This window comes from Python bivittatus, unplaced genomic scaffold, assembly GCF_059951505.1.
Source record: "Python bivittatus isolate LINGU-HERP-01145 unplaced genomic scaffold, Pbiv_v1 ctg000840_np1212, whole genome shotgun sequence".
NCBI lineage: Eukaryota > Metazoa > Chordata > Lepidosauria > Squamata > Pythonidae > Python > Python bivittatus.
The window spans coordinates 6175393-6188106 of record NW_028277113.1 but is presented as its reverse complement, the minus strand read 5'-3'; the positions used below and the strand labels follow the sequence as shown (position 1 = coordinate 6188106).

Below are 12714 nucleotides of genomic sequence, written 5' to 3'. Positions count from 1 at the left end.
AAAAAAGTCACTCCCTAGAAGTAACTGTTTAGTGGAATGTTGCCTCTTTGTTCTTTCAAAACTCCATTCTCTTTGTAGTCCTGCTCATTAATCATAATGACATCCTAACTGCCCCACTCGGTACATGGTGCATCCCATCCAATCAAATACTTGTTGCTGTCTATACCCAGTACAACACCTTGCTGCTGTATCCAATCATATGTATATTCTAATCTGCCTAAGTTTATAAATGGAGACTGTAGCTCCTCCCCTCTTTAGGCCAGTCTTTGCTTCCACACCTGCCAAGAAAGTAATGTGTGCTTCCTTAAAATGTGTCCTGCTCAATGGTTCCAATATACCCCTGGGCAAATTCTCTGACAATGTCCCAGGCACTTTTGAAAGCTGCAGTTGAATTTTTTTCCAGCTTGTGGATTGTTCTTTAAATGCCAAGCCTAGTCAAACAGCCTGCAAACGGAAGCAGATAAATGAAGGTAAAGGGAGGCAGATAAATGTGAAGTGATGTGTGGGTGTCCGTGTCATTTGTTTCACACAAGATCATTGCTAATGATGAGACTACAGGCTTATTTATTCATTAAAGGTGTAAATGCAATGATTACTGCTAATACTAATTTGGGTTGATTTGTTGAGTTCATGTGTTAGCTCTGTGCATGCTCTCATGCCTTCCTGATGTTAAGTTTCAGGAGGAACTTAAATACTTTTTTTTTTTTTTTGGCTCATCTGTACAGATTGGGATAGTGGTGTGTATATGTGTATGTATTCCTCTTGTAATGATTATTATTTATGGAAGATTAAACCAGCAGCATTTTTTCTGCAGTGACAAAATTGTCTAGAATTGATTTTTTTTTAATATGCTTATTAAGAAACAAAAACCGGAAACATTATCTTGGGCAATTTTTCTGTAGGTGGTGTAAGGTTCCAGAAGGGAAGCACAAACATGGCTGAAGATTTCCAGAGACTTAGCACAAAACATATAGTTGGGACTATATCCTTAAAGTCACTCAAGAAAGGAAGCCATTATAACTGTTGACACTCACTGAGCTGTTAGAAGTTAATTCCAAAACTTTTACCTCCTTTTGGTTCAAATCCAGAACCTGTGCTTCCCACATATCTCTCTGTGTAACAGTAATCTGGTCTTTTGTTTATCCACATTCATTTATATGTGCAGTTGCATTATATTCCATTTATGTCTGCCCTGGGAATTTCTAGCTACCAGGGAAACCCTGATAGGTTGAGTGAAGGTAGCAATCACTACAGACTATCACCCCATCTACTCTTGTGTCACTGGGTGAAAAACAAACGAGCAAAGGGCTTGCTCCAAGTTCTCACTATAGCTGGAACATTCATAACACTTTAAATTTAATTCTGAGGTACATGTAGCATTTAAGCTATTTCTAATTTTTTTTTTAGCTGAGCACTATGAACTTGGACTGTTCCAATAGGTAGGGATATTTTGTTCCAAACTCAAAACATAATGTGTTTCGCATTTCATATACACATCTGGCCTTGGAGTGACTTATATGTTTACTTCATCTATATAATACCTTTCCACTAAGATGTCACACATGGCTTTTCTTTTGCTTGTCCTCATAGCAATCCCTAACTGGGCTAGGCTGAGAAATATTAGTGGAAAACATCCAAGGACCCTCATGATGGATGGAGAGTCAACCTGGAGAATCTTACATTCTAATTTGGTGACTAATTTGCAACTGATTCAGTTAGACAACAGCTGATGATTGATTGAATGATTGATTTTATGTTTGTTTATTCGATTTATATAGCCACCCATCTCACATAGGCAACTCTGGGTAGCTCACAAAATTAAAAGCACAACAAAACATAATAACAAAATAAAATAACCAATAAACCATATTAAAACCAAATTAAAAATGTTAAACCATAATCAGTGGCATTTATAATCCATACATCAGTCAATCCATACATCACAAGTAATATGATTACCAGAAATCACATAGCTTCTAGCCAGGAAGCTACTTTGCCACTCCTCTGCTAGGGAGAAATGATTAAGAATGTGGCTGTAGGTGGCTTCATGTTTTCTTTCAAGATTTATTTAAAACCCATAAATCCAATGAGAGCATAAGTACATACTTCTTTTTTACTTCTTTTAAAATTAGAGTCTAGTCCTCAGACTTGTAATTAGGCTATACTTCTTTCTGAAGGCAGGGTCATATGAGCAAGAGTCACCAGTTCCTTTCATGCATATGGTGACCCTGTAAGAGTTTTGAGCAGACCCTAAATTTGTACCCTATGTTGTATAGGCTATAGATATTTGCAAATGTTGGCGTTGAACCAATACGCCAATGGAACTGAAGGCAGAGCTTGTATCTACAATATCTACAAGCATTAGATTTTGTGTGGGGAGAGAGAAGTGTAATCATGTGTGGTCTGGACAGTGGCTGAATGCTCCACCAGAAGGACTCAGATAAATCTTCATTATAGCCTTACTTTACCTGAGTCAGGTACAAAGCTTATTTCATATCAAGGGCAGGAAGGATGGCTGCATTATAGTTTACCATGGCCATAGGTTCTAGCTTTCTTGATGGGGAACAACTGCTTCATCGCAAACTGTGGCATATCTTCTGTCTCTTTTTCTATGCATCCATGACACAGAAGAACAGCTTGCACTTGCCCCAATTATGAAAAATGGTCAAAGTGGTCCTTTCCATTTTGTAATTTTGTAATTCTACTCTGTGTTCTGGCAAGTGTAGTACCAAATTAGCTGAAATGGGACACCTGTGGCCATAATCTTAGTTCGGGTGATCTGCCTTACATATAGCCACAGCCATAATTAGGATCATAGGGAGCCTGCAGTAATGCACCATGATCTAAGACTTCTGAAGTTTTTCAAAGAGGCTCATTTTCCTAGGGAATAGCAAGGTCAACATAAGGCAGTAGCAGCAGGGGGGAAATATATGTTCCAACCATTATGAGCACTGAAGTACCTAAAGATGTCCTTCACTAATGTACCCAAGGAATAAGCAGTTAGTGCATTTGGGATGCAACTTTAACCTTCACATTGAGATTGCTGACGAGGGGACCCATGACCGACCATTCCGAAGAAAAATGTTTCCCATGGGCTAAAAGCATCAATCCCTTTTGCAAAGGTTGCTAACCATCTGCCTGAAGAAAATTAGTTTGCCTGCTGCTAGACTGACCTTAGATTGAACTATAGACCTGAACATAAAAGTTGCTCCAGCATTCTAGGGGAAAAAAAAGACACTTGAGCCTAATGTATATGAAATCTATCTTTATGACAAGCTTCCAGTCTCTAATTCCACACACACACACTCACACACACCATCTTTATAAGTCATGCATGGTAACTCAGACTTTTTAAAAACTGTTTTTAGAGCCCAAGTAGTTTGTAGAAAGCATGCCTCTTTTCCCCTGAAGATCTCACAAAGAACAACTTCACATTTTGATAAATTAACTCTGTCAAAACATTTACATTCAGTACCTACATTCCAGCATTCAGTATATACTGAAAAGAGATAAATGGGTATGCCAAAATGCAGGCAGTTTTCAACATATTTCTCCTTGTAATGGCATGGGTTTTTCTTCATCTTCTTCCTTGTTCTTCCAATCTATAGGCAGCTTCTTAGGCATCAAGCTTTCTGGAGTGGAAGTAAATATTTGCCATGTTCACACTTAAGAAACAGTCAGGCGTCTTGACTTATTAAATCACAATATAAACAAGCAGCATGCTTGTTGGTATTCACTGGCATGTCATTCTTCCTGTTTCTGTTAGTGGGTAAAGGGTCATTTATAATGTTGGTGTAGTGGCAAACCATCACTAAAGGGTTGATCTCCTTTTCTGCAAGAAAGGGAGGGCAGTTGCCCTGGAAAGGCAGTTGGGGTGGGAGTAACGAGGGCAATATGAAAAAGAGAGCAGCCTAGAGATAAGGAGAGTCCTTTCAACATCATATCACTGGCTAGGTTCAACTAACAGATTTGTCTATCGTGATTACAATCCACAAAATAACCAGATAGCTAAAACATGCAGAGCATGGCGTCTGGAATTCTTTCCAGCTGTCTTACCAGCAGTGGCCATAATAAATGCCTATTTTTTTTCTTCTTGTAATGAAGTGAAGCACTGCATCTCTGTGAGTGAGTTTCTGCCCTCCTTTCATGTTGTGTCTATGTGTATGTATGTGCACTTGGAAGTCCTAGGCCTTCTGCATACACCCTGGGTCATGTGATCAGGAGGCAGAGAGGAAGGAAGAAAGAGTTAGATGGAACAGTTGCTAAAGGGCCAAGGTTTTTCACAGTTGCTTCTCCACAGGGAATTTTGGGGTGGGGGTATCTTTTCCTTTACAACTCCCATTACTTTCTGAGGTAATGGTTACCTTCTGAGCCTACCAATGGAAGAACTGTTGCATCAGTGAGGCACTTCTAGGTACTCTTTGTTGGGACTTGCTCAGAAAAAGGACTAGTATTTCCAGGAAGCTGGAGAAATTGGGGGACACCCCCTTAAGGCTTGGATAGTTTATGATCCATGGTTTCTGGTGTTTTATGGAGGTTTTAAAAAGTCATAAGCCCATTTTAAGCAGGGCTTATTGCTGGTCTTGGGTGTGGAAATTATGCTAAGCTATCCTGGCCCAATTATTTTACCCACTGATAAAGAGAAAGTAAAGAGGTTGCATGGGCCACAATATTTCTGAAGTCCATACTACAGAAGATTTAAATACTGTAGGAATAAGTGGCCAGGTGACACAGGATAATTCCTTCCTCTCCCTTTTCTTTTTGCCACTGAGTCTTCTAGATATATGGTAGAGATGCAGCATGTCATGTTTTCGTTAACCCCTGCCCCCTCCCCAAATAGATTTGTGTTGTCAATGACAACCAATCAAAGTCTAACCTTTGCTCTCTTAACATATTCCATATTTCCCCAGACAGTCCAGTTTATAGATTCTGAATGTCTTGTCTGGCCAGGAATCTAAAGAGCTAAAATCTCCAGGATTGTTCATTGATTTTATAAAACACTGAAGGAACCACTAAGGAGCCTCACCTTCAACATCCCCCAATCTTTCTTCATCAATTTACTCTCCCCTGTTTTACTTAATCTCCCTGTTCCTAACTTCTTCCATCCATGTGCCTGCTCTTTTGTCTCCCTTTGTTGTTGTTGTTTTTCCTTTCTGCTCACTTTAGGCCATTGCTTTCTTCTCCTTATGCCAGCCACAGTGGAATTTGCAAATGGGTGTCAAAACAGATAAGATGATGGTTGCAAAGCCCATCCCTTTTGTATGTGCTTGTATCAAGATGCCACATCCCCAGTCTTGCCTGTTTTGACATTCCACCCCCTATCCCCATAGATGCCATTGGCCAGCCATCACACTCCTCCAAATGCTTTTCTATTTGCTGCCTGACTGCTTACGTTGCTGCCTATCACTAACCTTGGTCTGCAATCTAATATTGGCTCTTCTTTCTTGTTCCTCAATCTAGGATTCACCTTGCTGCAGACCAGGATTTCCTCTTCTTCAAGCCTCTGGTAGGAGGATATTAGTGTGTTAATATGGAGTATATGTGTGTTTTCTGTATGTGCTTCGTGAGTATGAATATGTTGGACTTTAACCAAGAAGATCTGGATATCCACTAGACTCTGAAACTTACTAGTTAACTTTTTCTCTAATTCCAACTAATTTCACAAGGTTGTTGTGAGGATATAGTTGAGGGAGATTCCAGGTAAGCCACCTGAAGTTCTCATAAATAAAGCAAGATAGAAAAGCATAACTACATCTTTGTACTGTGCTACATACAACACATTAGGTGAAACAAGCTATCTTTTAGACCAACCTTTCTCAACTGGGGTTCTATGAAACCCTAGGGTTCCATGAGATATCACGACTGAATACATCTATATCTATATCTGATAGGGTCATCATGTCTAGAAGCTGCATGGCAGCGTATCCAGGGTATAGCAAAGTCTGTGGAATTTGGCTAGTGTGGAAGTGTATGCAGATTAGTTAATTTCTGATAAAAATTTGAAAACACTACAACTTGTATGTATCTGCATAAACAGAATGAAAATAACTTGAATGTGGAAGGAATGTGGGAAAAAAAGATTTCTAGTGAGAATTCTTTGGATCCTGCTTTAAGTTTCATGGTATAAGAACTGTGAAATATAAATGGGCTTAATTAACTGATAGATTAAAAAAAAAAAAACTTTCTAAACTGAACTCACTAGGGCCTGAGAACACTACCCTAGGGATAACACAAGGTGTCCTTTACTTTCATCTCTGGAAAGACCAGATTATTATCCCTTATTATTACAAAAGTGGCTTGTTCATAAGATTGTTCAGCCCTGCCCATAGGTATCCACAGGAGGGGTTGAAGTAATAAAATATTGGGATGTAAGTATGAACAGTTGGAGTTAGCATCATGACATCGCCAGATTTTTTTTTTTTTTTTTTTTGTCACTGTAGTTACCTGTGAATGTCTGTCTCCCATCCAACTACTGTATTTACTCATACTTTATAGGAGAACATTTTCCTTAACCAACTTCAATGTACTATCATCTATGGTTTGGAAAAGAGGTAACAATTGTATCCCATTAAAAGACAGTATTTATCTTTGGCTTAATAATATATTTATTAGCTAACAGTCCAGGCAGTCAGATAAGAAGTATCCATCCTGATTCATCTATAGAAATTTCTAGAAAGATTTCCATGTTCTGCTTGATGGGGATTGCTGTTAAGGGGCTATTGATTTAGATATGATATTAACTGTAAAGATGATAGATAGATAGATAGATAGATAGATAGATAGATAGATAGATAGATAGATAGATAGATAGATAGATATGCAATCTGAATATGGATCAGTTTATTTAGTCTACAGCATTGCTCTAATATTTTTTCTCTTTTTATGTTGTTTAATTTGTCTACAGTGTACACTAGATAATTGGTCACTGTAAATAAGGCAAATAAAATAAAAACGTTCTAAATATTTAGTTAATTTCATTTTATTATACCAAAACTCTGACTCTGTATGTAGATCTACCCAACTATTCACTCATTTGGGAGTTAAACAGCAAAGATGTTTCAGATAGATTTTCAGGCTTTTGCCACTAATGAAAATATTCATTATATAGTTTTTGAAGAAAAATCTATAGAATGAATAAAGTTATGAAAACATTGCTGTATTAGTAAACAAAAGAGCTAAACACCCATGAAAATGCAATGTAATGTAATAATTGCAATGCATTTAATGTAATAACATGAATGAAAAAATATTTAAGTTAATACAACTCAAGCCTAACCATTTAAATAATTCAGTATTTCACATTTGATGGTTTCCATTGTTCTTGCAAATTTCTATGGAAAGGTCACCCAGGGACTTTCTTATTCCTGTCAGCAATCGATAATGGTGAATGAAGTGAGCTTCTCTTCTTCATCATATCTATATAGCTGCCCATCTCACAATCAAGTAATTCTGGATGGTGTACAACAAAATTAAAAACTAAATATGCAGATTGATATTAACATTATTAATATTAAAAACTTTAAAATTATAAAAGGCAAAAAACTAAAAACAGAATATAACAGAGATTAGGCGAAGAAGAGGTGTTAATTACACAGGGGTCATCTCAATATTTTGCTGGTCCCTTGAGGTTCTCAGGCCTGCTGACACAATCAGGTCTTAAGAGAGTTCCGGAAAGCTAAAAGGGATGAGGCCAGCGTCACTTTGGGGGGAAGGATGTTCCATAAAGCTGGGGCCACAGCAGAAAAGGCCCACCATCTAGTACCCACCAAATGAAACTCCCTCGTCGATGGGACCCACAGCATGCCCTCTCTGCTGGATCTGGTGGGATGGGCAGATGTAATCAGGAGATGCGGTCCCTCAAATAACCTGGCCCCATGCCATGTAGGGCTTTAAAGGTCAAAACCAGCATCATGAATTAGACCCAGAATGAGACCAGCAACCAATGCAGCTCGTGGAACAGAGGTACAACTCCCATCCCGCCCATGTCAGAGATCATCCAAAAGTGCAACCAATGCTGTTTCCATCCCATACCTGGCTCTGAACTGAAAAGGATCTAGATAATCCACTTCATCCAGGGTCCTCTGAAACTGTTGCGCAATCACCTTCTCAATCACCTTCCCCAAAAAAGGGAGGTTTGATACTGGATGAAAATTGTCCAGTATAGTGGGGTTCAGTGATGGCTTCTTGAGGACAGGGCAAACCAAACTTCTTTAAGAGGTAATAGAACAACCCCTTCACTCAAAGAAGAATTTACCACTGAGAACCACTCACAAGACACCTCCTGGGCTGCCTTAACCAGCTAGGAGAGGTATGGCTTTAAAGAGCAGGTGGCTGAGGTAACAGTCCTAAGGACCCTGTCCACTTCATCAAGCCCAACAGGATCAAACCGAGTTCCTGGAAAGCCACTGCCAATCAAAGTAAACAGTATTGGGCTCAGAAAATACATAGCAGTCATGAGAAAAGGAAGTTTTCTATGCCCCTGTATAGATATAGCACCTTGCTGGGCTGTACCATTTTACCGTCTCAGGTTGGGTATAGAATAAATGAATGTACTTCATTTAAATGTTAATATGTCTTCTTTCTGCCTTATAATAGCCTCTCAAGACAACTGAGGAGAAAAGAAATAAGATACAATAAAGCAGACAGATGTGTTGATGCACTGTGGGAATAACAGTGCGGAATTACAATCTGAAAGGAATTAAAATATTCCCATAAAGCATAAAGCACAGATAGTGAGTTTGAACTTGACAGATTCATATAAATTATTTGTTTTTCTCTTCCGTTTCTGTACTAGGCTTCAGTTTACTTGAAAACTGCATTAAAAAAAAGAAGTATATGAAAAATGATGCAACTTTTCATTTGCATCTCTCTTAATGTGTATATTTTTTGCATTTTTCCCAACTTTTGGGGGTGGGGGCATCTTTCCTAATCAAAATCATATTTTTGAAGACCTAGGAAAACCCTGGATTATGTAGAGAAGCCACTGCTCTATTTATAGATTGCTGTGTTTAGCTTTGAAACTCAGAAGCCAATTTTGCTGTAAGAATGAAAGAACTCTGATTCAAAATACATTCTGTGAATTGTTTGCACTGAGTCCGGTGTCAAGGTTTGTCTCTCATTCATGTAGCAAACAGTGATGTAATCCTAAGAGATATCAGCAAGATACCAAAATCCAGCCCATTCTTACAGCTTTTGACTTTTTGTTTTCATGTGTACATCAAAGCATCCCTCAGATCTTGTAGGTACTTTCGGGGGCTTTTCTTTTGCAGGATAAAGACAGTATGATAGCGTGCGGGACTGTATACTTTATTAATATGTATTCATTCCACTTCACTAATCATTTAGCAAGGCAGCCAGTATGAAGAGATTTTAGATTATTCTCTGAAAAAGAAATAAAGGCAGTTCACTGCTTTGGAATATGCCTGCACAAAATATCAGAAAAAGAGAAAAGTCCACTTTTCTTCTTTCAGAATGGAAAAGATGTGCCTGTGCAGCTAGCTCTTCATAACAACTGTTCTTGGTAGACTGATAATTCTATGCCATTCTTCAAACTAGTGCCCAGTGGGGCTTTCTATATGAGTCGTCTAACTATGTGTAATGAGGTGGTATTCCAGTCTTTTTGAGGAGAGAAAATATACATTTACTTCTTGCTTACTGCATATATAGAAAGATTCTGGAGTTGGGTATAAATAGCCTTCCAGAGCACTATATCCAGTTTGTGGGTAGAGTAATTGAGCAAAGGTTTTTTCAGAATTTCTCCAGGGGAAGAAAAAAATCTCCAATAGTTCCTCAAGGCAGGGCTCCACCACTGATATGCTAATTTTCAGATCCTTGTTCCTTGTTGCATCATACATTCTATCTAACATTTGTTGCAAATCATTCAGATGCTCAGCCAAGAAAATTTGTCTGGTTAACATTCAGAAATAACTTACATTCAGGCCCTAACCAGCACAACTTTAACATAACCATGCATTCCTTATACATTTATGCATAGTTACCTTCAGTAACAGATGAGACATCACACATCCTTATCTTATTATGTGCTTAATGTTCAATTATTTGCTAAGCATTCCAGTCATTGTCACACATGCTTTACTTGCATTATATACTGCTCTTATCACATTCAGCAACTGACCTTCAACTTTACAGCATGTGTAAAACATGCTGTAATTCAAGCCTATTCGCTTTATCATATGCTTTCTTTAAGCATGCAAAGAAAGTGTACAATAGACTTTCTTTTTTTCACATTCATACATTCATATCACCTGCTGAAGGGCAAAACTCTGATTTGCGCACCACCTGCAAGACATAAAGCCTTATTGCACTTACCAAACTTTGCTTGTTGTTTCTTTTCATACCTTTTTAATTAGAATTTTGCCAAATACTTTCCCAGGCACTGTGAACAAGCAACCTCTCTCCCACTCCCCCATAGCTTTTGCATCTATTCTTTCTAGCTTTCTCTTTCTATAGGGGAACAGTAATGGCATTCTTCCAATTATTAGTACATTCAACAAGCCACACAGTGACTCCAAAAACCAAATAAATAAAATCCCTAGACAATCTGCTCCGCTATAAATATTTAGTGTTATAGGCAACATGCATTGTTACTATACTACAGAAACCTGAAATTATGTGGAACACTATGGATTAATGATATTTTATTGTAGCTGAAAACAAGTATTGTATGTAGGAAAAGAATTAGATCTGAGCAGCAGTCTAGATTAAGAGCATTTATAAGATTAAAAAGTACTTTTTAATGTTATAATACAATAAATATATACCACAATAATACCAGCATTCTGAGAATTATAGATTTAACAAAATAGTATTAACTAAAACACAGTAATTTTTTTTTACAAGTTATACGTACTAATTTTCTTTTGCCCTCACCTACTGTGATGGAATGGAATTATGAAGGCCAAGCTCAGGGAGATAAACATTTTCTTAGCTCACCAGAACCATGTGAGAGGAACAAGAGGATGAGACTGGCACCTCCCTGAGGAATTCACACTGTTGTGGCTGGAGGACTTTGGGAACTGGGGTTTCAGTCTGGGAAGATTCTTGCTAGAGGTTGTAGCTAATAAACATAGCTGGACTGAATTGGCATTGTCTCTTGGAGTTCCTTGGGCTAGGCCTGACATCAATCTTCCCAGACTGAAACTCCAGTTCCCAAAGTCCTCCAGCCACAACAGAGTGAATTCCTCAGGGAGGTGCCAGTCTCATCCTCTTGTTCCTCTCACATGGTTCTGGTGAGCTAAGAAAATGTTTATCTCCCTGAGCTTGGCCTTCATAATTCCATTCCATCACACCTACCCACCTATCCACATACATCTCTGGAGGTGTCCCTTCAGAAGCAAAACTCCTAAGTTCTTCTTAAACCTTCACTTAGGCTGAACTGTTTATTTCAGCATTTGAGAGAATTGTCATTTGTCCTATTAGAAGATCACTTCCCACTGACATTCAAGTCTCATTCTCTTTGGTACATTTGTCTTGGATCATCCTAAGCTGCTTCCACGGCAACCCTTCTTGGAGAGCTTCTTTAGTCCCCTTAGCAGTTCTTCCTCCACTGCACAAACCAACTGCCTCTTTTCTTCTGTTGTGTAGGAAATCTGCTTCCTATACCACCCCACTCACCCCCTTGATCTCTCAGCCTGGGTGCTGCATGTCCTGCTGCAATATTTTATCAGTGGTGATCAAATTAAGTAGTAGTTTGAAAGCAATTATTAGAATCATGACTATAGATGTTCCCCAGGCTAAAATGTGGCCTATGCTTCATAAACTTTTAAGAACAGAACAGTAGCATAAATCAGAGAGTGCTGTTTTAATCTCAGTTGGAATAGATGCACTCACCATAGTGCTGACCTTGGCACTTGAGAGCACTCCCAAACTTCATACCTGTTCTTTCAGGGAAAAAGATGCCCAGTCAGGTGCAGATAAATTCTTAGCCACATGGATAAGGTATTCTGCAACCATTAAACCCTCTGTCTTGCCTGGATTCACTTTTAGCCTGGTGAACCTTATTCAGTCTGCAATCTGATCCAAGCAGGACTCCAACAAAAAACGTGACACACATGATGGTGGTGGTGATAATGATAACCATCAAAAAGAAAAATGGGCCTGAGTGCCATCTGTTTATAGATGGCAGCCAGTTCCTCATCCCCCCCGCAGCTTCATAGACATTTTTAAAAACATGGGAGGACAGAATGGAAACTTGCAGCACCCTGCATTCTAAGGCTGCAGAGAAATGCAGTGATTTCCCAAGGTTATTATCTGATCCTTGCCCTTGAGGTAAAAGTGGAACCATGAGAAAACTAGAGCTCCAACCCCCCAAATTCCTATGTCAGCTCAGGAAAATGCCCTGTCTGATGGTTTCAGAACCATCAAACATTCCAGAAGTTCAAGCAGGGAAATGTCACTCTTGTTATTGCTCTTCCTCTGGGCCATGACTGATTGAAACAGATTCAGAAAAGTTGGGAGTATGAACAATTGTAGTATTTCTACTTTATATGACTTGGCACCAAGGAATTTACAAGATTGTTTTCCCCTTATAGATGTGGCCCACCTGCCTCACCCAGTGTGCACATGTTGCCAATGTATGTTTATAGTTCCCCAGATGTGTGAGATGAAGGGATGGAGGCTCATAGGAAGGGTTTTTCAGTTGCATACCCCACATTATGGAAAGTAGCTGATGGCCTTCCAGAAGACAAGGGTGTT

The 12714-nt window shown here is 38.8% G+C and overlaps 1 long non-coding RNA gene across 1 annotated transcript in view; it reads left to right on the top strand.

Annotated features, from left to right (window-relative positions):
• Positions 1-292: 292 nt before the first annotated feature.
• Positions 293-12714, top strand: part of LOC148213691 (uncharacterized) — a 63721-nt gene continuing 51299 nt past the window's right edge. The window contains exons 1-2 of the long non-coding RNA XR_015793994.1: positions 293-470; positions 5461-5506. This is a non-coding gene — a long non-coding RNA (uncharacterized LOC148213691). The remainder of the gene's footprint in view (positions 471-5460; positions 5507-12714) is intronic.